Source organism: Balaenoptera physalus (genome assembly GCF_965194825.1).
Source record: "Balaenoptera physalus genome assembly, contig: HAP1_SCAFFOLD_1132, whole genome shotgun sequence".
NCBI lineage: Eukaryota > Metazoa > Chordata > Mammalia > Artiodactyla > Balaenopteridae > Balaenoptera > Balaenoptera physalus.
The window spans coordinates 197,200-225,115 of record NW_028125662.1 but is presented as its reverse complement, the minus strand read 5'-3'; the positions used below and the strand labels follow the sequence as shown (position 1 = coordinate 225,115).

The following is a 27,916-nucleotide window of genomic DNA, read 5'->3' as shown; positions in this document are numbered from 1 at the left end:
GAAAGCACCCAGCTCTCTCCCCATCACAGGTGTTTGACACTCCCCATCTCTCTCCTCAGCACACGTATGTGACAGCCCCCAGCTCTCTCCCCATTACAGGTGAGTGACAGCCCAAAGCTCTCTTCCCATCATAGGTGTGTGACAGCACCCACCTCTCTCCCCATCACAGGTGAGTGAAAGCCCCCAGCTCTCTCCACATCAGAGGTGTTTGAAAGACCCCTCCTGTCACCGCATCACAGTTGCCTGACAGTCCCCAACTCCCTCCCCATCACAGGTTTGTGACAGCCCCCAGCACTCACCCCGTCACAGGTATGTGAAAGACCCCATCTTTCTTCCCATCACAGGTGACTAAGTGCCCCAGCTCTCTCCCCATCACAGGTATGTTACAGCAGCCACCTGTCTCCACATCAAAAGTATGTGACAACCACCAGCTCTCTCCCCATCATAGGTGTTTGACAGTCCCCATCTCTCTCCCCGTCACAGGTGTGTCACAACCCCCAGCACTCTTCCCATCACAGGTGCGTGAGAGCCCCAGCACACTCCCCATCAGAGGTATTTGATGGTCCCCTGCTTTCACCGCATCACAGTTGCCTGACAGCCCCCCACACTCTCCCCATCACAGGCCCGTGACAGACCCCAGCTCTCTCCCTATCACAGGTATGTGACAGCCCCTAGCTCTCTCCCCATCAAAGGTGTGTAACAGACCCCAGCTCTCTCCCCATCACTGGCATGTGACAGCACACAGCTATCTCACATCACAGGTATGTGACAGTCCCCATCTCTCTGCCCATTACATGTTTGTGACAACCCCCAGCTCTCTCCACATCACAGGTGAGTGACGGCCCCCAGCTGCCTCCGCATCACACGTATGTGACAGCCCCATCTCTCTCCCCATCACTGGTGAGTGAAAGACCCCAGCTATCTCCCCATTACAGGTGAGTGACAGCCCCCAGCTCTCTCCTCATCACAGGTGAGTGACAGTACCCAGCTCTCTCCCCATCACATCTGAGTGACAGTACCCAGCTCTCTCCCCACCACAGCTGAGTGACAAAACCCAGCTCTCTCCCCATCACAGGTGTGCGGGAGCCCCCAGCTGTCTCCACATCACAGGTGCCTGACAGCCCCCAACATTCTCCCCATCACAGGTAGGTGACAGCACCCATGTCTCTCCCTATCACAGTTGTTTGACATTCCCCATGTCTTTCCCCATCACAGGTGAGTCACAGCCCGCTGCTCTCCTCCTATCACAGGTGATTGTAGGCACCCAGCTCTCTCCCCATTATAGGTATGTGACAGCCCCCAGGGGTCTCCCCATCACAGGTGACTGACACCCACAACTCTCTCCCCATCACAGGTATGTGACAGCCCCCAGTTGTCTCTGCATCACAGTTGCCCGACAGCACCCAACTCTCTGTCTATCACAGGTATTTGACAGCCCCCATCTCTCTTCCCAACAGGTGAGTAAAAGACCCAGCTCTCTCCCCATCACAGGTATGTTACAGCCCCCAGCTGTCCCCGCCTCACAGGTGTTTGACAGTCCCCATCTCTCTACTCATCACACGTATGTGACAGCCCCCAACTCTCTCCCCATCACAAGTGAGTGACAGTCCCCAGCTCTCTCCCCTTCCGAGGTATTTGAGAGCCCCCAGCTGTTACCTCATCAAAGTTGCCTGACAGCCCCCAATTCCTTCCCCATCACAGGTGTGTAACCGCCCCCAGCACTCTCCCCATCACAGGTATGTGACAGCCCCATCTTTCTTCCCATTACAGCTGAGTAAGAGCCCCCAGCTCTCTCCCCATCACAGGTATTTTACAGCCGCCACCTGTCTCCTCATCACAGGTATGTGACAACAACCAGCTCTCTCCCCATCATAGGTGTTTGACAGTCCCCATCTCTCTCCCCGTCACAGGTGTGTGACCGTCCCCATCTCTCTCCCCATCACAGGTGTTTGACAGTCCACATCTCTCTCCCCATCACAGGTGTGTGAAAGTACCCAGCTCTCTCCCCATCACAGGTATGTAACTGCCTCTATCTCTCTCCCCATCACAGGTGAGCGACAGCCCCCAGCTATCTCCCCATCACAGGTGTGTGACAGCCGCCATCTCTCTCCCCATCACAGGTGAGTCACAGCGCCCTGCTCTCTCCCCATCACAGGTGAGTCACAGCCCCTAGCTCTCTCCCCATCACTGGTATGTGACAGCCCACAGCTGTCTCCACATCACAGGTGCGTGACAGCCCCCAGCTCTCTCCCCATCACAGGTATGTGACAGCCCCCAGCTGTCTCCACATCACAGGTGCGTGACAGCCCCCAGCTCTCTCCCCATCACAGGTATGTGACAGCCCCCAGCTGTCTCCACATCACATGTATGTGACAGCCCCCAGCTGTGTCCCCATTATAGGTATATAACAACCCCCAGCTGTCTCCACATCACGTGTATGTGACAATCACAAGCTCTCTCCCCATCACAGGTGTGTAACCATCCCCAGCTGTCTCCATATCACAGTTGCGTGACAGCCCGCTACCCTCTCCCCTTCACAGATGGGTGACAGCCCCCATCTCTCTCCCCATCACGGGTATGTGACAGTCCGCATCTCTATCCCCATCACTTCTATGTGACAACCCCCAGCTGTCTCCACATCACAGGTGTGTGAAGCCCAAAGCTCTCTCCCCATCACTGGTGTGTGACACTCCCCAGCTGTCTCCATATCACAGGTTCCTGACAGACCCCCGTTCTCTCCCCATCACAGGTAGGTGACAGCCCCTATCTCTCTCCCAATCTCAGGTAGGTGACAGCCCCCACCTTTCTCCCCATCACAGGTGAGTCACAGCCCCCAGCTGTCTCCCCATCACAAGTATGTGACAGCTCCCAGGTCTCTCCCCATCACAGGTATGTGAAAACCCCCAGCTGTCTCCGCCCCACAGGTGCCTGACATCCCCCAACTCTCTCCCCATCACAGGTAGATGACAGCCCCCAGCCATCTCCACATCACAGCTATGTGACATCCCCCAGCTGTCTACCCATCACAGGTATGTGGCAGCCCCCAGCTGTCTTCCCATCACAGGGGTGTGACAGCCCTCAGCTCTCTCCCTATCACAGGTGTGTGACAGCCCCCCTTCTCTTCTGGTCACACCTCCCCCATTTGGCCACAGCCTCCTCCTTCCCGACGCCCCACAAAATCCTCACATCTACTCAGTTTTCCCTGAGACCCAAACTTCCCCAATGTAAGGTATAGTCAGAGCCAAACCTTGTTCTTGAGAACAGAGTGTTTTTTTGCTTGGCTGCTAAGCTCCGTGCTCTTCTACAGAACATATCTTCCATGGATTCTGTCTCTACATGGCTGTTTGTCCTTGATCCTGTCACCAGATCCCTTAGGATCTCAGACCGCTGACCTACAAAACTAGACCAGACCCAATGCCCTCTAAAGCCCCTTCTATTTCTGAAACCATGATTCTATGTATTTTCTCCACAGTAGTCTCCCCCGGTCCTCTCTGTGACCCTTTTGTGTACCGTGTGAAGGTTTAGGGTTATACAGGTGTTCTGTTGTTCCTCCCTCCGCATCTTCAGGTGAGGCCACAAACCTGTGTCTTGTCGACACCTCCCCCGAAAGGTTTCACTGTATTTGTCCTCTCCTAAATGAAAGTCATGAATGAATCACCAATCCCCAAATTCCCTGGCAAATGCCTGTGCTATCAGACAGAGCCTGTGAAAACAGCCTAAATCAAGCCTGTCCTTTGCAGAAGAGATTTCCGACTTAACCATGCAGATTGCGGAAATGAGCAAGAATCTTCAGGAAGTGGAGAAGACCAGGAAGCAAGTGCAGCGAGAAAAGTCAGACCTCCAGGATGCCCTGGAAGAGATGGAGGCACGTATCTGGAATGTGAAGGAGGGCGGGGCGCTGAGGAAGGGGACTAGACCACCCCCCAGTGGCCCTTCCTGCAGTAGGCTCTGTGTCTCCAATGGGAAGAATCCAGCCCCAACCCCGCCCTGGTGGGGACCAGCTGCTCTCTGCTGCCTCGCCTCATGGGTGTTCTCTAGTCCATCGTATTTCTCCTATTGAATAAATCAACTTGTTCATTATGTCCTCAAGGTCTTCCTCTCAGAAAGCAAGAAATCAATCACCAAACATCCTGAGAGCCAGCTCAGAATCCCTTAGTTTTAACAGAGAGTTATACACGGTCATCTTTGGCTGCTGGGAATTCTGTGTGGTCCAAAGAGTGCAGGATCCTGATGCTATCACCAGCTGTGGCCAGTGAGGGGCGGATGCTTAAGAGGGTCTAGGGAAATTTGCACTATGCAGGAAAACAGGAGAGCAATTCCTCTGTCTTTCTCTGTCTTTTTTGAGAAGAGGTTGGCTCCTGACTTATGGTCACTATTTAAAAAGACACAGTAATCAAAATTTTTACTAATTGAAAATGATGTTCTGTCCTCCTCAAGACATAAGATTGTTAACAACAAAGCTTCAGTTCTAGTTTCATTACTATTAACAATTTGGGAGCAAACTCTTTGACCTTCTTGAGTACTGTTCTATTTATTTGTAAAATGAGCCTAATAATACCCTTTTTATCATAATGGGGATGAAAAACCTCATTCAAGAAGGTGGCTGCCCCCGGCAATCCCAATCACTCCTTTACTTTTATCAGGGTTCCTTGAAGCATGAAGAGGGCAAGATTTTGCGTGTCCAGCTAGAGTTGAACCAGCTGAAATCTGAGCTTGACCACAAGATCATTGAGAAGGAGGAAGAAATCGAGCAGCTGAAAAGAACAGCCAGCGGGCAGCAAAGGCCATGCAGAGCGTGCTGGACGCTGAGATCCGGAGCCGGAATGTTGCTCTGAGGCTGAAGAAGAAGATGGAGAGAGACCTCAGTAAGATGGAGATTCAGCTGGGCCACTCCAACCGCCAGGTGGCAGAGACCCAGAAACACCTGTGCTCAGTCCAGAGCCAGCTCAAGGTGAGTGCATGGCCCCTGGAGGACCTGGCGGGACCTCAGCCTGCCCTGGGCTCCGGTCTCACCCCTGGTTTCTCGTGAAGGACTCCCAGCTGCATCTGGATGACGCCCTGAGGAGCAACGAGGACCTCAAGGAGCAGCTGGCCCTCGTGGAGCGCAGGAATGGCCTCTTGCTGGAGGAGCCGGAGGAGAGGAAGGTGGCCCTGGCGCGGACGGAGCGCACCCGCAAGCTGGCAGAGCGCGAGCTGCTGGAGGCCAGTGACCACATGCAGCTCCTTCACCCCCACGTGTGTCCGTCCTCACTCCACTCTTTGTCCACCCTGGAGGCAGGCAGGACCCAGGCTTGATGGAGAGGAGATCCCACCACTCCTTCCAGGCTAGTGGTCAAGACAAACTTTCATTAGGCCTAGTTCTCGGAATAACTTGGTCTCTAGATGGACAGATTGCTGAGCTTTCTTTTATCTGAAGATAAAAGATCATGGGGAAATCAGAGCAAGGCATGACAAATTATTGCATATAAGGGCTGGAAGAGGCTTCACAGAGGTGGTAACATTTAAGCTGCAAGCTTAGAAAATTAGGATTGTCTTTTGAAATAATTACTTTTAGGAAAGTTAAAGAATTTCTTGTTTCATTTCTTATTTTTTTGGACCACACCACATGGCATAAGGGATCTTAGTTCCACAACCAGGGATCGAACCCGCACCCTGCGTGGTGGAAACACAAAGCCCTAATCACTGGACCGCCAGGGAATTCCCCCAAAATTCCTTGCTTTAAAAACTATTTTTTGAATTAGCCAAAAAACTAGAAAAATACCAACCATATTGTTAGCAATTTGGGGATCTCCTATTCTAGGCTCTTGTTTCTATACATAAATATGCTATTTTTTGTAAACGTGATCAATCCTTTTGCAACTTTTTTTCATTTAACAACGTGTTGTGAACATATTTCTATATTTTAAAATAGTTTTCTATGATACAGTTTTTTAATGGCAGAAAAGCAGTCCATTTTAGTTGTGTATTATGGCACATTTATTTAATCAGTCTTCTACGGTTGGATATTTTTAGACTGTTCCCAATAAAAATTTTTAGGATTAGAAGATTGTATGACTAACTTCTTCATAACTAAATTTTCATATATATCCATGATTACTATTTCCTTAATATTCCTAAAAGTAAGTAAATTCCTGGAAGTATATATTCATGGTCAAAACAGCAAAGACATTTATGATATGTTGTAAATTGGTCTTTAACAAAGTTGTCCCAATTTTTACTCCCATGGGGAAAAGAAGTGAGAGTGCTTAGCTATTATTTTTTTTAATCTTCACCGATTTTATGGTTGGAAATGCCTCATTTTAAAAATTCTTATTTGTTTGATTACTAATGAGGTGGAACATTTTTGTCGTATTTGTTGGCTATTTGTATTTCTTCTGGTGTGTCTTAGCTATTTGTACTTTTGCCCTTTTTTCTTAATGATTTGTCTTTTTTACATATTAAGGAAGGAAATATTTTTTCAGTAATGCACATTGCAAATGTTTTCTCGTTTGTCATCAACCTAACAACTCTGTACAATGTTTTGATCATGAGAATTATTTTTCATTTCACATAGTTATGTCAACCATTTCCTTGTTCCAGCACCTTTAACTAAATAATTTATCCTTCCTCAAATATTTGAATGTCCACATTTATCATTTACTCACTTCTTTTATGTACAATTCTCGGGCCTGTTTTGGGATATCTGTCCTATCAAAAATGAAAGTCTTTTTAATTTTTTTTTCACCTGTGTGAAAAATAAGAAATGGAACGTTCTCGAGCTTGACTTCTTTCCCCACCCAACCCTCTCCCTTCCAATCGTTGTAAGTGTCCAAATGTAGCCCGAACCTCTTATCTAATTTTTCTTGTAGAACACGTGCCTGATAAATACCAAGAAAAAACTGGCAGCTGACATAGCCCAATGCCAGGCAGAGGTGGAGAAGTCTATCCAGGAGTCCAAAAATGCAGAGGAGAAGGCCAAGAAGGCCGTCACGGATGTGCACTCCATTCTTTCTTATCAGAGATGCTGTCTGGAGATAAGAAAGGGGCTTCTACGCCGCCCCTTTGGGACCTGCAAGTAGGTTTCCTCTCCTCACCCCTGCATTCAGTCAGTGGTGGCTTCCCGGAGAGACGGAAGGAGACGGAGCCTGAGCAGAGGCAAAGTGGGAGGGGAACCATGCAGCATCAGTGGTGGCTGCGGGAAGGAGGAAAGCATCAGCGTGCCTAGTACCAGCCTCACAGCACCCTCCGTGTGCCTGCATAGGAGGGGTGGGTGGCCCACTGATGCCTCTTGTGAACTTAACCAGGCGGCCATGATGGCCGAGGAGCTGACAGAGAAGGAGCAGGACACCAGCGCCCACCTGGAACGGATGAGGAAGCACCTGGAGCAGACGGTGAAGGACCTGCAGCACCGCCTGGACGAGGCTGAGCAGCTGGCCTTGAAGGGCGGCAAGAAGCACATCCAGAAGCTGGAGGCCAGTGTGGGTCTCTCAATCTCTCTGAATCCGGGAAGTGAAAACGGCACTCCCCGATCCTTCTCTCTTCTTGTTTATTGACTCCCATCCTTATCCTGTGGCTGGGGACAGCCACCCAATATCGTCAGTAGGTCCTGAGTTAATTAACATCCCCCAAGACTGACTATATAAGTATCTTTCTTGATTGTAGGTACGTGAGCTTGAAGGAGAGGTAGGTTGAAAGTGAGCAGAAACGTAATGCTGAGGCTGTTAAAGGTTTGCGGAAACACGAGAGAAGAGTAAAGGAACTCACCTACCAGGTAAGGGGAAGAGCTTTCTAGAATATCCAGACTTCCTGCACAAAGGGAAATTGAAAACCTGGTGACTATGTGGTACTCACAAATAGCTACATGTTAACTTGATATACATAAGGGGCAAATGACACAATCACCTATCACAGACCCTTTCCTAAGCTAGGAAAATCAGGAAGGCCTTTAGAAAATCGTGTAAGTGAGGAAGGAATACAGGTTTCAAAGACAGATAAACTGGTATTAGTCCTAGTTTGGCCTCTTACTTTTTAAACTCGGATGGGTTACCTAACACTCTCAACTTTAATTCATCACCTGTAAAATAGAATAAAAACATCTACTCACCAGAGTAGGGAGGTAAGGATTAGAGACGTGTATAACTCTCCAATATAGTGCCTGCACACAGTGGACATTTAACAAGAGTGGCTACTGTTAATACTATGAAGGAAGCCTCAGAGTGGACCACATTTATCCCAGGCCCACCTGCCATCATATCAAAGTGATTGACTTCACCACCTGTAGTGGGTTGATTTTGTTGGATTCAATGCAGACCATTTTTGTCAAGCTTCCAGACTGAGGAAGAGTGCAAGAATGTTCTCAGGCTGCAAGACCTGGTAGATAAATTACAGGCAAAGGTGAAATCATACAAGAGACAAGCTGAGGAGGCTGTAAGTATCTTTAAGCCCTTGAGGGAAGAAGAAAACTTCGTTGGGGGTAGAAAGTATATTAAGAGAATGTGTTAATGAGAAAGAAAGAGACAAAGTAAGAATATGTCATTCTTATTTTAAGAGAGATGATATAAATATGAATTTACCCCCAAATCCTAATTATAGAATAAGACCTCAAGACGAGATATTTTTATTATTAAGCAATTTGTAGGGGTTGGGGGAAAAAAAAGAAAATTCCAAATAACCCACCTTACTTGATAGCTGCAAAGAATATCCAGCAGAAAATCTAACACCATGATAAATATTCCTCTCCCTCTAGAAATGCACAAAATCAATTGTTCCCAAAAGCCAAACAGAAATCTTTTACCCCAGCTGACTCCTTCCCTCACTACCACTGTCATCAGCAGGGACTTATCCCTGCACATTCGCTGTAGCAAATTAGGATGTGTTGGAAGGTTATCCAGCTTCACTTTTCCTGGTTGTTCCCCACTCTTCCAGACACAATGGAGTGGGAAAGAGGTAAGAAAAGGGAACACGAAAGGGAGAGGCACGAATGGTAGTAAGTCCAACCAACAAAGGGCATACTTTCTTCCTATCCCCATCCCCCCACCCGCAGCGTCTCTGTATACCAGAGTCAAAATATATGGCAAAAACATTTCAACTGGGATTTTCCCGAAGTTAGAATTTGACCTTACATTTATTGTCTAACCTCTGTGAGCGAGCGCACATGGGTCTCTTCTTCCTTTCCACTCAGTCCATACATCGTAAATAGACTTCACGTATACATGGGTTTGACATAATGAGCTCGTCTCTTCCATTTCAAAACTATTTCCTCTTTCATTCTTTAGAATAAAAAATGTAATTGAAGTTACAACTTCTGTCTGGATTTGAAATCACATATGACAAACAAACCGTAAGAAGAAAATATCTGAGTTGAGGAAATAATCCTGTTTGTGAAAAGTGCAATGAGAACCACAAAGTCTAACTCTCACAACTTTATTCTTAGGAGGAACAATCCAATGCTAATCTTGCCAGATTCCGCAAGCTCCAGCACGAGCTGGAGGAGGCCGAGGAACGGGCTGACATTGCCGAGTCCCAGGTCAAAAAGCTGCGGGTGAAGAGCCGGGAGATTCACACACAAGTCAGTGCAGAGTGAACACATCTGCCTGATGCTGCCAAGGGGCTGAAGAAATGCACAAAATGTGCTATTTTGGGTCACTTGCTTTGTGATGTTTTTCTCTTCATGTTGAATAAATAAAAACTACAGTGAACTGATAAACTGAACCAGACTTATTTACTTCCAAAATTATTTATTCTCAAACACAGTTCTCACCTAGCTATTATTTTTTAACATTATATATGGCTTTGTGGAACATTCAATATCTGTACCTCCCTCACCACCCCGCATCCCTGTTCCCATCTCCAGCTCCACCACACACACACACAATTACCTTTTACTGGACTTCATTTTATTAAATCTCTCTAGACTGTTACAAATGACTAAGGAAACCACTCATGGAGGTTACCCCTTCAGACAGGACACACTCATGCACCCACTGAACAGGTGGTTACTGAGCATCTACTATGCGCCGGGCACTGCTCTCAGTACTATGGGAATAGCAGTGAACAAAGCATAGTTCCCTCCCTCTGGGAACTTATATTCTGCAAGGAAAGAAAGGCAGACAACAAATAAGAAGCTGTCTCTACTATATTTAAAATAGATAATCAACAAGAACCTACTGTATAGCACAGGGAACTCGGCTCAGTATTCTGTAATAACCTAAACGGGAAAAGAATTCGAAAAAGAATGGACACTTGTATGGGTATAAATGATTCACTCTGCTCTACACCTGTAACTAACATATCATTGTTAATCAACTATACTCCAACATAAAATTTTTGTAAAAAGATCTACAAAAAAAATAAGAAGCTGTGTAATGTGTCAGGTAAGTGCTCATGAGAAATAAGAAAAGTAAGAGGGAGGCAGTTAGTACTTTGTAGAGAGGAGTCCAGAAAGGCCTCTCTAAGAAAAACACATTTGAGCTGAGACCTGAAGGAGGCAAGAGTATTCCAGGCAGAGGGAACAAAAGAAAATGCAAAGGCCCTGAGGCAGGGGCACCTTGGCATGTCCCAGGGACAAGAAGGAGGCCAGCAGGGCTAGAGGAGAATGAGCAAGATAGTTACGGCATAAGAGAGGAACCTGGGACTCCAGGGATCATGTAGGGCTTCAGGGCCACCTGAAGACTTTTTTCTTCACTCAGAGTGAGATGGGAAATCTTTGGAGTGTTTTGAGCAGAGGAGTGATATTAACACACATTTTAAAAGAATCACTCTGGGGACTTCCCTGGTGGTGCAGTGGTTGAGAATCTGCCTGCCAATGCAGGGGACACGGGTTCGAGCCCTGGTCCTGGAAAATCCCACATGCCGCGGAGCAACTAAGCCCATGGACCACAACTACTAAGCCTGTGCTCTAGAGCCCACAAGCCACAACTACTGAGCCCACATGCTGCAACTACTGAAGCCCTCACACCTAGAGCCCGTGCTCCACAACAAGAGAAGCCACTGCAATGAGAAGCCTCTGCACTGCAAGGGAGAGTAGCCCCCTTTCACCGAAACTAGAGAAAGCCCGTGCACAGCAAAGAAGACCCAAAACAGCCAAAATGAATAAACAAATAAGCCTTTAAAAAAAAAAGAATCACTCTGCTGCATTGAGAATACAATGAAGGGGGCAGAGGTAGAAACTGTGAGACCAGTTAGGAGTCTACTGCAAAATAAAAGATAAAAATGACAGTGGCTTAGACCAGAGAGATAGGCACTGGGAGATGACGAGAAGCAGATGGATTCTAGATGTACTGTGAAGGTAGCACACATAGGGTTTTCTGACAGATTGGATGGATGTGTGGGTGAGAGAGAGAGAGAGAGAGAGAAAGGACTTATGAAAAGAGGAGGAATAAAACAAGAAAGATTTAGTGCAGTATAAACATGAGAAGTTTGGTATCTAGAAAGAGAGGAAGCAGTAGAACAAAAATGCAATCTAGACAAAAATTGTACTTTATGCACTCCTGTCCCTCTTCCACCTTCTACCATCCACACTCCCTTGCCTCCCAACCCCTATCAGCCTCACTCCTTTACAGTATAAACTGCACAGGCCTCAATCGCAAAAATGTCTAAAATTAATAACAGTTTAAAACAAAAAAATTCAAAATACTCTCCTAAATTAAATTTTGGATCAAAGAGGCAACCAAAAGTAGAATCACAAAAACTTCTAGAAGTAAACATAAGAGTAAATCTTTGTGACCTTGGTTTACACAAAGATTTCTTAGATGCCAACACCAAAAGCACAAGCCATGAGAGAAAAAATTGATAAACTAGATTTCATCAAAATTCAGTTTCTGCACTTTGAAAAACACTGTTAAACAGAATGAAAGGGCAAGCCACCGACTGAGAAAAAGTATTTAAATATTATACCCCTGATAAAGGACTTGTGTCCAGAATACATACAGAAATCTATATCTTCACTAAAAAGAAAGCAAATCACCCAATTTTTAAAGAGCCAAAAGATTTAAACAAACATTTCACCAAAGAAGATATACACAGAGCACATGAAAAATGTTCATCATGAATCATTAGGGGACTAATAATTAAAACATAATGAGATATCACAACACACCTATTACAATGACTAAAAGTCCAAGTGTTGGCCAAGAGGTGGAGGTACTGGACCTCTTACACTGGCTAGTGGTCATGTAAAACAGCATAACCATTTTGGAAAATAGTTTGGCAGCCTCTTAAAAAGTTAAGAAATTACCCATTTGTTCCAGTCGTTCCACTTCTAGGTATTTACTCAAGAGAAATGAAAACGTATGTCCACACAAATATTCACAGCATATTTATCTGTAATAGCCCCAACTGAAAACCACCCAAATGGCCATTAACAGGTGAATGGACAAACACATTGTGGTAAATCCATATAATGTAATACTACAAAATGATAAAAATAAACTATTGGGTTTCCCTGGTGGCGCAGTGGTTAAGAATCCACCTGCCAATGTAGGGGACACGGGATCGAGCCCTGGTCCAGGAAGATCCTACATGCCGTGGAGCAACTAAGTCCATGCACCACAACTACTGAGCCTGCGCTCTAGAGCCCGAGAGCCACAACTACTGAAGCCCACGCACCTAGAGCCCGTGCTCCACAACAAGAGAAGCCACTGCAATGAGAAGCCCGCACATCGCAACGAAGAGTAGCCTCCGCTCGCCGCAACCAGAGAAAAGCCCGCCCGCAGCAACGAAGACCCAACGCAGCCAGAAACAATAAATAAATAAAATAATAAAATAAATAAAATTTTTTAAAAAAATGATAAATATTAAATATTAACACACACAAAAACATGGATGGATCTCAAAATAATAATGTTGATGGAAAGTAGCCAGACCAAAAAAGTGTAGACTCTATTATTCCATTTATATAAAATTCTAGGGAAAAAAATGAATCTATAGTGACTGAAAGCTGAGTAGTGGTTGCCTAGGGATAGAGAGGCAGGATTTATGGGAGGCACAGAAGGACAGTAGGATGTATTACAAAAGACCAGGAGGAAACTTTGGGCGTGATGGACATGTTCATTATCTTGATTCAGATGATGGTGTCACAGTGTATACATATGTCGAGACTCTTTAAATATGTACAGTTCGTTATACATCAATTATATCCCCATAAAGCTGTTAAAATTTTTCATTGGGGGAAATACTACAATTATAGTGCTTTGGGAAAATAATAATTAGGATACTGTATATCCAACTTTAAAGCCAGAGTTATAATTTTTGATAGGAATTACATTAAATCTATTTACCAGTTTGGGGAAAATTAGCTTACTTACTATGTTGATTCTTCCAATTCGTGAATAAAGTATGTTTTTCCATTTATTCAGATCCTCTTCAATTTCTGTCTTCCTTGTTTTACAGTTTCCAGCATACAAGTCCTGTACATGTTTTGTTAGATTTACACCTAAATTCTTCTTTTTCTTTCTTTTTGTTTTTAAGTAATTGTAAATTGTATTGTATTTCTTTGTTGTTTTTTTTTTGTGGCTGCATTGGGCCTTTGTTGCTGCACGCAGGCTTTCTCTAGTTGCAGCGCAGCGAGCGGGGGCTACTCTTCATTGTGATGCACGGGCTTCTCACTGAGGTGGCTTCTCTTGTTGTGGAGCATGGGCTCTAGGCACATGGGCTTCAGTAGTTGTGGCTCTCGGGCTCTAGAGCATAGGCTCAGTTGTTGTGGTGCACGGCCTGAGTTGCTCCATGGCATGTGGGATCTTCCCGGACCAGGGATCAAACCTGTGTCCCCTGCATTGGCAGGCAGATTTTTAACCACTGCACAACCAGGGAAGTCCCTGTATTTCTAATTTCGGTGTCCACATGTTCACTGCTAGCATACAGCCTAAAGAAATACAACTGATTTTTGTATGTTTATGTTATACACTGAAACCCTACTGAACTCACTTCATAGTTCTGAGTTTGGGGGGAAATTCTTTGGGATTTTCTACATCAACAATCATGTACCTCAGAAAACAACCACTTAAGGTGAATCTAAATTAATTAAAATGAAGTCCAAAATTACACAGTAAACTGTGGGGAAAAAGTCTGATTGGGATTTTATCATAAAAATCAAGCCAGAACTACTGAAATAAATTTATTTTCTCTTATACTTCACAAGATTTACGTTATAACTGCATCTCTGTTAATTCTCAGAACAAAGAATGAATCAATGTTGGAGTTGGGAGGGAAGGAACATCCTTCTCACAATCTTGTATGATGTGGCACCCTTTATGTTTAACTTTTGCAATGCAATCATAAAGAATGTCCTTTTTTGCAAAAACTGTATCATGTCTTCATTGATATTTTAAGGGTCTTCCTAATCCTTTGATCCTAAACTCACTCTCTTGAAGCACTTATTAGATCATCACTGTCCATGTTCAGAACTTTATAATTATTAACTTGTTCAGTGCTGCTGCATCACCCTGGCCAGTGGCTTTGCAGAATTCAAGCAGGTTTCTAATACCACTTTCATCAACTTCATTAAATTCTGAAAATTTTGCAGTATTTGTCATTTTATTTTGCAGTCATGTTGCACTGACTATTGCATATTTACAACACCTGATAATCAGTATGCTCATGTACTAGGGAATAACAAAACTGACTCCATATCAGATCTGTTTCTTTTACTTTAACCTTTGTACTTCGTTTTTGCTACAACTTAATGTTGCCTATAGCCTGAAATATACAGGATAGCCAATTCTCAAGGTTCTGGCCTTTACAGGTGTAACACTTTTCCATTCATAGAGAGATAAAAAGTTGCAGAACAGAGAATAACATGTCTTGTTGGAGGTTTACAGGAACACCATGACCTGACCTAAGTGGACAGTGCAAGAGCAAAGGATTCCGACACCAAGTTTGCAACAGCTAACAACACTCCCTCCCCTTTTAGTATAAAAAAAGCCTGAATTCTACCTCGGGGAAGATCGTTCTAGCCCATCTTACCTGAGGACCCTAGCCCACCATCTTCTCGGTCTGCTGGCTTTCTGAATAAAGTCACTATTCCTTGCCCCAACCACTCGTCTCTCGATTTGTTGACCTGTTGTGCGGCAAGCAATATGAGCTTGGGCTCCGTAACGATCATTAGAGAATACTTATTGTTTTCTTATGCCACATCGCTACTGTGGAGACTCTAATAACAGGCATTGTACTACTGCAAACCTTAAAACAGTCATACCTTTGCCCAGAAAGTCTATTCTATAAATATCGTCAAGATATGCATAAACATATGCACACATATGTTTACAGGAATATTTAAAAGAAAAAAAAATTAGCGCACCCTAAGTGCCCCAAAATAGAAAACTGAGTACAGTCATAGGATGGAACGATATGTAACTATTAAAAATCATGATGTAGAAGAAGAGTTAATATCATGATAAAATTTCCTATAATCTGTTAAGTTGTAAAGGCAGAATACAAAACCATGTTTACAGGCTGATACCCTAATTGTGTATTTGTTTAAAGCACGTGTTTAAAAAAAAAACTGTGTATGCGTTTACAAACATAAAAAAAAGTGTAAAAGGACTTAATCCAAATTCCGGTAGAGATTACTTCTATGCTAAAATCTTAGGAGTGATTTAACTTTTTCCTTCAGTGTTTGATTATGTTTTTCAATCTTTTTACAATGTGTACCTCACTTTGGGAATTTTTTTAAAGGCTCGTATTTTTTAAATACAATAAATAAAAGGAACGTGCTTCTTAAGAGGACTTCATACCCAATTCTCATCAAAGACATGGGTATAACTGACAAGAGAAAGGTGAAGAGGAGAGGGTCATTTGATGGACGAGACCATTAGCACAACTACTAAAAGCTGTTGCCTTTCATCCAAGTTTTCGGTAAGCATTAACATTCCAGGGCTAACACAGCAGCTGTCGGTGAGCAAACTTAAATTCTGCCTCCTGGCTGTGACAGAGGTTTGGACACATGTTACATTGACACCAGTGTCCCCAGACACCTTCACTGCGGACTTAGTCGGTCCCATTTTCCTAAGTGGGAAGCTGAAGAATCAGCTGTGGGCAGATGCAAAGAACCTTATTTCCTTAAGGATGGAATTTAACAGCCTGATTCCTCCCTCCTGGCTCCAAGCGCCACCAAGATGCTGCTTCCGGAGCCCACGAGAGAAAAAGAAAGCCTCTTCGCTGATGAAGGAGGAAAACATTCCCCTTGGGGAACACACCCAAAACAGGGCTTTTCTTATATTATAATAGCCTGACCTTCCCAAGAGGGCGGGCTATTTTCTCAGCTCCTCACAGAAACAACGGCTTATGGCTCTCTCTTGGGGCAACTGAGGTACAACACAGGGGGAGCCCTCAAATTATGAAAAATGTTGTTAGGAGGATGGATGGGAAAGGTGGTATCTTTGGAGCAACAGAATCATATTTTTTTCCGGTATATTCTGAAAAATAATTCTATTGATACCCACAGTTTTTAGTACCCAAAAATGGATTTAGCCCTATATATTACATAAGTATATGTATATGCAAAGTAATAAAATGCCTATAAACGTACTGAAAAACTTCAAATGGAATTTGGCGACTTGAGAATTTTCAGAAATTTCCTTGCAGCCCAGTCACGTCAAGAGCCGGGGGTTCGAATTCCCTCGCCACTTCCGGCTTCACACCCTCCCACCACACGCACAGTTAAGCTCTGGTATCGCGGAGCTGACGAGAAATGCCTGCCTCTCTCACAAATTCCAAACGTACACTCACCGGCCAGGGACCCTCACCATCTCCAGGCTGATCCCAACCCTGGCGGAATCACTTCCAGCCTTTCCTTCCCCGGTGGTGCACTCCTCCCATGATGCCCCGGGGCGCACCCCTCCCATGATGCCATGGGGCGCACCCCTCCCATGATGCCCCAGGGCGCACTCCTCCCATGATGCCCCAGGGTGCAGCCCTCCCATGATTCCCCAGGGCGCACTCCTCCCATGATGCCCCGGGGCGCACCCCTCCCATGATGCCCCGGGGCGCAACGGAAGCAACTCCTCACCTCTCTGGGAAATTGAAACCGCCTTTCTTCTCGGTAGTTACCGGGTGTTTCCTTGGAAGTCGACGGCTGCTGATTTTTTCACGTGTTTTCAATACTGTGATCCACCCACCCTCCCCGAACTAGATGGTAAGCTGTTTGAGAGAACCAACTTCTAATCCCCAATGCCTGGAACGGTGTCTTTATAAGCCATTTGCTAAATGAAGAGCAGCTAAACTTTTTGTTTGACAGAGTGAAGCAAAGCTGAGTAGAAAAACAGCAGATAACAGAGCCAACGCTCAGCAGAGAATATGGAAGAATAGCGTTACCTTTATAATAACAGCTGACATTTAAAACCCTAAATCCTTACCTTAGTTTGCAAGGCTCTAAGCATCTGGCCCCTAGCCGCTTCTGCCACTTCATTCCTTGCTACTGTATCCCTGGCTCCTTTCATCCCTGCCCTACTGGCCTTTATTCTGTTCCTCTGCAGGCAAGTTCCCCTCCCAGAGCCTTTGCATTTGTTTCCTCTGCCTGGAATACTGTGCCCCGTTGATATTCTCCTGGCTTGCTCTTCCTCTAAGTGCTCAAATACCATCTCTTTAGAGAAACTTATCCTGATTGATCCATTTCAAACCCACACAGCCACTGTTTCCTTATCCTAATTTTCCTTTCCTTCAGAGAATTTATCACTAATTGACATTTGATATCTGTTTGTTTGTTGTCTGTCCCCACATACACACACACTAGAGTAGAGTTTCCATGAGGGCAGCGACTTTGCCTATTCTGTTCCCTAGTGCTTAAAATCTTCCCAGCATGTAGTAAGCCCTCAATGAATGTTTGATGAATAAACAATTGAATACGTGCATGCTCCCTGTTACCGGCTCTGTGCACTACAGCTTCAAAATTAGCAATTCCATATGTGAATTTCATCACCATCCTGGTTTTGTGAGAGATCTCAAGCTGGTTCCATCTAGCCCCATCTTGGTCAAGTTTGAGGATTTTGCCATCATACCCCCAACCACCTTTTGGGTAGGGTGATAAATTTATCTGGGTTTGCCCAGGATTGTCCTGATTTTAAAACTGAAGTCTCAGGAATCTCTTCAATTCCAAGCAAATTAGGAAGGTTGGTCACCCTGCTTTGAGGTATCTAGGCTCCATCTTCCTCGTCTTGTTTTATTGTTGTGAGTGTGTGGAATGAGGGGGTGGGGGTGGGGGGTGGCGGTGACTTAAGAGTGTTCTGGGCCATCTGGAGAGGAAATTGGCTATATGTAGTGGGTAGAATGGGAGGGCTGGATGGCCAGTAGTGAGGCTGTGGTCAGCTGATGGGCCTTACCAAACAGCAACAAAAAAGAGATGAAAGAACAACATAGAAGATGCTGTCCTGGCTTCCAGAGCCCTCTGGCACAGGCAATGGTTGGTACATTCTCTAGAGAAAGTTCCTGGCTTCTAAGTCTCAGGCTCTGCTGTTGACATGGCCTCACCCACTCCATGTCACTTTCAAAAAGTAGCCTATCATGCATTTATTAACTCAGTTGTCACAAGAACCCCATGAGTTAGGTATTGTTATTATCCCCATTTTACAGATGAAGAAACTGAGGCTCAGAAAAGTAGAATAAGTTGTGCAAATTCAAATAGTTTAAATAGTGAAGTCAGGATTTGAACCTCAGTATTCTGACTCTCAAAGTCCACTCTTAGTCACTACATTATCATGCAGCTCTTAACAATGTAAATATACATTTGGGCTATGCCTAGCCAAGGGCATAAAATCTTTTTTTTTTTTTAGGCTATGTTGTTTCATACCCCAACAGTTGAAATTAAAAGTAATTGATCACGCGTTTCTTAGTTCTAATGAGGCTTTAAGCACTGAAGAAACCAACAAAAAAAATACAACTACTAGACAAAAAAGGGCAAATGACATAGACCCTAAGTCTCACAGGTATCAGTCAAGATTATGAGGTCAGATAAGAAAGTCTCCAGTTTACTGGACAGACCTAACTGGTAGAATTTCTTCTCTGAACACAATGTTCCCAGGCCATGCACACCCTCTCTCCATGATATTTTCAAAGAAGGATGCCTCATTTGCGTGTAATTCTGAGAAGCATGTATAATTCTGAGAGCTTTAGTGTCTTAACAGGATCTTGCAAAGCCAGAAACAGCTGTCTTGTAGTGAAAACACAAACTGGACTTGGATTCAAACCAGACTTGTTCTAGCTCCCATTCTGCCACTTACTAGCTGTGTGACTAGTCACTTAATCTCGCCAAGCCTCAGTTTTCCAACCTGTAAAACTGATAAATCTATGTCCTCACTGATTGAAGGAAAATCAGTTTAAACATTTCTCTGGATAATCCCCCATCAACTTTTTGCTTTGCAAAATTGTAGTGTAGAAATGCCAGCAGTATGGAAGTTTATGTATTGCAATTGAAAGAGTTCTGAACTAGAGCTCTTAGATCTGAGAGTACAATGGGAAGGGGGTCTGTCTAATTAATTAGCATTAATTAGGTAACCTGTCCAGAACCTCAGTTTCTGATTCTGTAACATCAGGGTTAGATTAGGTAATATTCAAAGTTCCCCTCTAGTTCTGGATCTAATATTCTCACTCAATATTTTTAATTAGGCGATTAAATATAAATTTGTATCATTCACTAATATACCTGTCCTGTGACTTTTGCCCAGAAATTTCTGTTTCTGGCTGGGGAACTTCTTGCTGCTTTTCGAAATTTCATCTGTTACATAGCTCTTAGATAGTTGTAACGGGTAAGGGATAATCCTCCTATCAGCACAGTTAACTGCCCTTTCTTCTCAAGTAGCCCTCTGCGGAATGAACTTGATTACACTTGTTTCCTGGGCCTCTCTATTTGGCCCTGCTGCTGCTTTCTCCATCTAAATCTGCATTTCCTCTGAATGCACCTTATATAGTGATTCGTGGAGAGATTTGCTCCCAGGGAAATCAGGAAAACTTGTTCCTCCTCCTTAACACCTGCTCACTCCTTAATCCTTGCCTTCAAAGCTTCCACCCCCACCATCCTGCTGACATTAATGTCAGGATCACCTCTCTGACTAACCCAATGCCCTTTTCATGGTCCTCCTTTTCTCCATCTTCTCTGTAGAGCTTTTTACTATATCCTCTCTCTTGAAAATACCACCCTCTCGAAAATACCACCTCCCTTGACTTCTTCTGACACTAATAATGAAGTTCACATCACTTTAGAGTTGACAAAATGATTTTGTAACAAGACTGGAGAAAACCCTCATTGACAGAACTCCTCTCAGGGATGGGAGAGATGGAATGATGGTGTGGGGTGTGAGCTGGGGACTGCAGGGCATAGTGGTGGGATAAAGATGAAGCTCCCAAAGGGAGTATGTGAGTAAAAATAGGTGATCACCTAACTTTCTAAGGATAAAAGTGGTGTTCTTTACTTGAGGACTTTTATTTTGTTGAGTAACCAGAGGAGTAGGCATGCAGGTCAATGGCAGAGCTAAACGGCACCATGTAACAGAGGAACAACTGAGTACCCGTAGGGGTCGGGCAGACACCTCAGGGGAAGAAAGGAAATCAACCACCTGCATCAGTGTGAAGGAAAATGGTCTTCGTGGAAGTCATTGCTGATGGAAACTGAATACTTTAGGGGATGTAATATAATCCTCTTCTAGTCTGCTCTACAAAACCTTCAGTAAAGCCTGCATTGCTCACTTATGTTTTTTGTGCTAGTGGATTATTTGCCAAGGTCTGTGTCAAGGTTGATACAGATTGAAACATACTGTTTGGCACTGGCTGGAAAGAGACTGCCTGCGGAGACAGCCACATCTTGACAGTATCTCATTTGATCCCCACACTATCCTCATGACTTGGGCAGAAACAGAATTATGTTTCTGATTTTGCAGCAGAAGGAGAAAACATCACAGCTGCAAAGAGAGGTGATGGGACATGCCATTTATGGCAGTAAATGACAGAAGTAAAATATGGATCCACGTGGCTCTTTTGACTCCAGCAAGATCTCACTCAGGTATTTGTTTACCTGAAGAATAACCTTTTTTTTCCACTCTTTTTCTCTTCATTTCCGCCTCTCACCTCTGCAACATGCAGCCTTTCTCTGAGAACCCAGCTTCCTTAATAAGTTCAACTATCAACTGCATACAGGTGACACCCTCATACTCACAGACCTACATCTTCAGCCTTAATGTCTCCTGTATGTAAACTTTGAATCCTTATCTCTACCTACTTAGCTGAATATCACCATCATCTCAATCTCAATCTGTCCAAAATTGAAATTCCTATTCCCCCCCTTCACTATTTCTCCTGGGCAGGTATCATGCCCCTAGATTTCTAGGCTGCAATGAGGGCTGGATGAAAGGTAGGATCCTCTGATTCCTTTTTCCTCCTCAAACTCGGCATCATCAAAGTCTTGTGGATCCTGCCTTCAGGGTATCCCTTGGGTTTTCTCTTTCCTTTTACATCTCATTTCTGTACTGCTTAATCAAGGCCCTCTTCATTTTACACCATGATTATTTTTATATTCAATGCAAATAGATATTACTTGCATGTTTAATATTATGTTGAGAGGATTGTAATATATTAATGTGGGATAGGGCCTCGAAAAATAAGTCTAGAGGACTTCCCAGTGGTCCAGTGGGTAAGACTCCGTGCTCCCAATGCAGGGGGCCCGGGGTCGATCCCTGGTCGGGGAACTAGATCCCACGTGCATGCCACAACTAAAGATCCCGCATGCCACAAAGAGGATCTCACATGCCGCAACTAAGACCTGGAGCAGCCTAAATAAATAAATAAATGTTAAAAATAATAACAATAAGTCTAGAGCTCAGAGAGGTCTTAAATGAGCTAAACATATTCCTTTCACCTCCTGGGGTTCTCTTTTTGCCAGGCCTAAATGGGACAGTGAGGCAGACAACTTCAAGCCCACACAATACTCTTCTTGAACCTACGGGATGGATCCGGAGATACCAGGGGACAATCACTGGGAAAGCCAGCCCTCTGGTGCTATGGAGAATTTTAACACACATCTGAATTTATAGGGTCATCCAGGGGTTAATTCTAACTGCCCACCTACTCCCATAAATCATATCAGAGCCTGTATAATCATCTTGGCAAGTTGTACACCAAGATTTTCTAAATAGTTGCTAAGTGGTTCTAGGACCTCAGGTTCTCCCTCTCCATTATATCCTACCATCAGTTCTATACTAATCTTAAGATATATGTGTGTGTCTACACACACACACACACACACGTTCACTTTTCTGCTTAAAACCTTGAAAGGTTCCCCAATGATCTCAGAATAATGTCCTGACTCCTTCCATGGGCATTGGGAGCCCATCACAGACAAGCCCAGCCCACTTCTCCAGCCTCACCTCCGTGTTACCCCCAACCCTTCCATCCAGGCTTGCCCATTCCACCTTCCTGAAACACACCCTGGGAAGTCTTGTTTCTAGCCACAATCCCTACGTTCCCTAAGCCTGAAACCTCCTCCCTGTACTCTTAAAATCTGCCTCCTTTAAGAGAGAGTAGAGGATAGAGGAAAAGGCGAGGCTTTGGAATCAGCAACCTGGGATTCCAATTCTGGCTCCATTGCCTACTAGCTGTGGGGCCTTTTGGTCAATCACTTAACTCCCTTAGGCCTCAGTTCCCCATATGGACAATGGGAATAATAAGAATATAAACAGTATAACCCCCTAAGGCTTGCAGAGAAAAATAAACATAATAAAATATACAAAAGTGCTATGTAAACTGGAAAGAACTACAAAAAGCATTATTATTATTTTTTATTATTATTATTATCTCCACAGTCACCATCCCCTTCAGATCTCTTCTCTCCTCCAAAGCAGTATCATTATCATTAATAACAATTCGAGAATATTTTACATACACAACACACCTTACGGGTTTTAAAGACCTTGTCCATACATCTAGTCCACTGTGCATCTCACTCATCTTGGCACTTAACCTTGGAAAAGTAATTTATCTTTTCGTGTCTATGTACTCTCTTCCCATGTCCATTATCACCTCCTTTGGATCAATGTCCCTATTTCATATCTCCTTTCCCCATTGCCAGCACTCAAAAGTGATGGGCTTGCACAAGTGAAAGGTTATAGGCATTGGCTCTAGAGCCAGAGAGGATTTGAATCCCATTTCTGCCACTTACTAGTTGTGTGGCCTTAGGCAGTTTATTTAAACTCTCAGTGGCCCAAATTTCTTCAGCCATAAAATGGGAATGATGTTAGCACCTACCCCACACAATTATTATGATGCTTAAGTGAGCCAATATGGATAAAGCCTGGCACGTAGTGAGTTCTTAATAAATATAAACTATTACTATTAAGTGAGACTGAGTCTGATTCCATTCTTTTCTGCCTTATCACTTCAGCCCTCTTTCAACACAGATTCCCCATGAATCGTCCTTATTCATTTATACACAGGAACAAAATCTACTGAGCATCTGTTACATACAAAAGACTGTCCCTTGGATAAAAGCAGCTGTGTTTATGCCTGATCACTGTCTGTTGCTTTCTCCTGGGCCAAATGGTAATAAGAATGAGACGAGTTCTCTGTGGATTGCAGCCTTCAGCCTTCTCCTCTTGTTTTCTCAAGCAGGGGGTAAGATGGTGTTCCAACATCACATCACCAGGTACAAAAAAGTTATTCATCTTTTTTTACTGAAAGGCTTCTCAGGCCCATTAACACGCTAGTATTTATGGTGAATCTCCAACAACAGGGAATAGAGTTGGCCACATTTCCTGAACTCATTTAGCCACGGGACCTTTTATTTCACAGTTTCTCTCAGAATCAGCATTCTGTCAAATCTACTTTGGAAAATGCTACGTGGAAGTCCTATTCCTATCTGTTTCTCCTTTGTCCACAATTTCATTTTGACTAATGCAAACTGTCCTTGGAAATGCCTCACCTATATGAGACTACCCACTGGAAGACTAGAGAATCTTTTTTTCTTTTTAATTGAAGTATAGTTGATTTACAATATTGTGTTAGTTTCAGGTGTACGGAAAAGTGACTCAGTTTTATTGTTTTCAGATTATATTCCATTATAGATTATTACAAAATATTGAGTATAATTCAGTACACATTGATCATATACAACATAAACAAGTCAGGCTGTATTGCTGTAAATGGCTCTAACTTCTAAAATGTATGGTAATTCCCACATAGTCAAACATTACTTATGTTTCAGCCAAAAAACAAACCCGAGCAACCATAAGAGTTGTCACAAACACCATGTATTTTCATTAGGACTTCTAGAACTTCCCATGGAACTTATGACTCCTTTTTTTTGTTTGTTTTTTCCTTTAGCTTGCTCATCTGTTTCCCATTCTATAGCAGATTAGAAAAAGGAAGATTGGGCTCACAGAGGCAAACACACTAACCACTCGTTCATTGTGGCATTATTTAGAATAGCCAAGACATGGAAACGATCTAAGTGTCCACTGATGGATAAATGGATAAAGAAAAGGTCATATACAATGGAATAATTATTCAGCCATAGAAGAGAATGAAATCTTGCCATTGGCAACAGTGGACCTTTAGGGCGTTATGCTATGTGAAATAAGTCAGACACAGAAAGACAGATCCTGTATAATCTCACGTATATGTGGAATCTTAAAAAACCAAAGTCATAGCAACAGAGATCAGATCTGTGGCTGCCAGAGGTGGTGGGTGAGAGGTGGGAGAACTGGGTGAAAGGGGTTAAAAGGTACAAACTTCCAATTATGACATAAATAAGTTCCGTGGTTGTTAAGTACAGCATGGTAACTGTAGTTAATTACACTGTGTTGTATATTTGAAAGTTGCTAAGAGAGTAGAGCTTAAAAGCTCTCATCACAAGGGCTTCCCTGGTGGCGCAGTGGTTGAGAGTCTGCCTGCCAATGCAGGGGACACGGGTTCGAGCCCTGGTCTGGGAAGATCCTACATGCCGCGGAGCAACTGGGCCGTGAGCCACAACTCCTGAGCCTGCGCGTATGGAGCCTGTGCTCTGCAACAAGAGAAGCCGCAATAATGAGAGGCCCGCGTGCCGCGATGAAGAGTGGCCTCCACTTGCCACAACTAGAGAAAGCCCTCGCACAGAAACGAAGACCCAACACAGCCATAAAAAAAAAAAACTCATCACAAGAAAAAGAAACTGTAAGTGAAGGGATAGATGTTAAGTAGACCTAATGCTGTGATCATTTTGCAATATATACATATATCAAATCATTATGTTGTACACCTTAAACATATACAGTGTTATATGTCAGTTACATCTCAGTAAAACTGGTGGGGCAGGTGGGTAGGAAAGGCCACCACTGTGTCCTCAGGACTCACTGGACACACCCTCTTGTGTCTGTCTCCAGGCAACGCCGGGGTGAGCAAGAAGGGCGGGAAGAAGAAGGCCTCCTCTTTCCAGACCGTGTCTGCTGTGTTCAGGGTTTGTTTTTTGGCAACTTCCACATTCGGTTGTATTTCTGCCCAGTGCAACGGCGTTTGCTAAGGTTAATGTGCTTCTTCTGGTTTGTGTCTCAGGAAAATTTAAACAAATTGATGGCCAATTTAAGGAGCACTCATCCTCACTTTGTGTGATGTCTGATTCCCAATGAGACCAAGACTCCTGGTGAGTAAGAATCCATCAGAACAGGAATCCCTGAAACGTATGCAAAATTCTGTGGGTGTGGGTGTGGGTGCACACGTGAGTATGTACATGTGTCTGTGTGCACGTGCATGTGTGTTTCCCTGAGGACAGGCTCATGATAGCCTTTATCACTTCTCAGTCTATGAAATAGGGCTGCCAAATTTAGCAAATTAAAACCGCGAGACGCCCCATTAAATTCGAATTTCAGATGAGACAATGAAAAATGTCTTAGTATAAATATGACCCATGCAATATTTGGGATATACTTATACTAAAAAAAAAAAAAAGGATTTACTGTTTCTCTGAAATTCAAATTCAACTGGGCATCCTGGGCATATTTTAACTGGCATCCCTTCTATGAAATTATATCCAAAATATTATGTACATATATAGGTACATTAAATCCATACCTTTCATAAAATTCTTAAAAACCTTTCCCCCCAAAGTGAAGAGCCACTATATTTGGCAAATAATCAGCTTAGGTGTTCCATAATAAAAACAGCATCAACAACAACTGTTTTCTGAGCCTAATGCAGTCCCATTATTATGTTATCTCTACTGTTTACAACACTTCACTGCAAGATAAGCATAATCATCTCCATTTTATAAATGAGAAAACTGAGAGTCAGAGACCAGGTATAGAGACATAGAACACCATGTGGTACAGTAGACGTTTAACCATCACCAATCCTGGATTCACAAATATGGCTGAGTTTCAGGGCCATTTGTCACAAAGGAAAGAACAAACCATCACACAGACTGGCTATGAGGCAGCTCTCTCACCAGCCAAGCTGTTGAATCCCAAAGGCTGGGCTTCTGGCATCAAGGTCCTGCTTCAGCAATGTTACAGGAGAGCAGAGGAATTAGATGATCAAGGAAAAGATCCCAGCTCCACCTATTACTGCCCAAGGGACCGCAGCTGAGTCCTTTAGCTTTCTAGTCTATAAAAGGAGGATTAAAATGGCATTTTCTTTATGCATTCACTTAGTTATTAATTCATTTATTTATTGAGTGAGCGCTTATAAAGTGTTGACTCATTTTGTAAATATTAACTCATTTAACCCGCCTTAGAGGGCTGTTGTGAGAATTAAATAAGCCGGTACACGTAAAGCATTTGAAACAGGTCCCATCACAAGAACAAAAAAAATTGTAACTATGTATGTTGACGGAGGTTAACCAGACTTATTGTGGTGATCATCTCAAAATATATACAAACATCGAATCAATATGTTGTACACCTGAAACTAGTAAAATGTTATATGCCAATTACACCTAATTTTTTTCACACACACACACTGTATTTTATTTTTACAAGAGATAAATAGACTGACACCAAGCATCGTACATGGATGACCACAACAAAAGCAACAATGATTGCAATTACCAAACATGAAACACACTCATACTATGTCATAATATTGACATTCAGTCCAGTAATCCTCCACTGTAACAGCTCCTTTACTTTGCAGTGAAAATTGATTTGTATATTCTCTGCCTCTGAGTCCTTGTGGGATTTTTTTTTTAATTCAGACAGAAAGTCACAAAAATTATACTCAGCCTCATCAGTTCACTCAGTCCCATGTAATTAATTTTTTTGTTCATCTTGATCTTTTGTTAGCACTTTTATGAGTTCATCAGTTTTTCATTAGAGTTCTGAAAATGCTTATTCATTCAGTTCAGCTGTACAGTCAGTTACCAGAAACCTGTACTTGTCAGAGTCTTTTCCATGAATTTCTTGAAGATGAAACCCTTTTATAGGAACATATTTGCAAAAGCATTAGAGTACACCCAGAACTGTCTGTAAATGACAAAAGACTTAAAAATGACCACAGTTAAAGATCTGATGAAAGTTCATAATAATGCAGTTGACAAGAAAATTAGTTATTTCTGAGATATACATTTTAAAGTAATAACTAGGATTATGACTTATAACATTATACCAGAACATATAAGATTTTTAGAAATTTCATGTAATGTCTGAAACATTTATATTAACATATTTCCATACAAATAACCCAATGAAAGTTTAGTATTAGTTGTTTTGTTTGTTTGTTTGTTTTATACTGCAGGTTCTTATTAGGCATCTATTTTATACACATCAGTGTATACATGTCAATCCCAATCGCCCAATTCAGCACACCACCATCCCCACCCCACCGCAGTTTTCCCCCCTTGGTATCCATATGTCCATTCTCTACATCTGTGTCTCAACTTCTGCCCTGCAAACCGGCTCATCTGTACCATTTTTCTAGGTTCCACATACATGCGTTAATATACGATATTTGTTTTTCTCTTTTTGACTTACTTCACTCTGTATGACAGTCTCTA

The 27,916-nt window shown here is 43.4% G+C and overlaps 1 long non-coding RNA gene across 1 annotated transcript; it reads left to right on the top strand.

The window, feature by feature from the left end:
* The first annotated feature begins 8,318 nt into the window (after window positions 1-8,318).
* LOC309653760 lies at window positions 8,319-9,690 on the top strand. Its single transcript, XR_014259442.1, has 2 exons — window positions 8,319-8,406; window positions 9,413-9,690. It is a non-coding gene; the product is annotated as an uncharacterized lncRNA (long non-coding RNA).
* The last annotated feature ends 18,226 nt before the right edge of the window (window positions 9,691-27,916 follow it).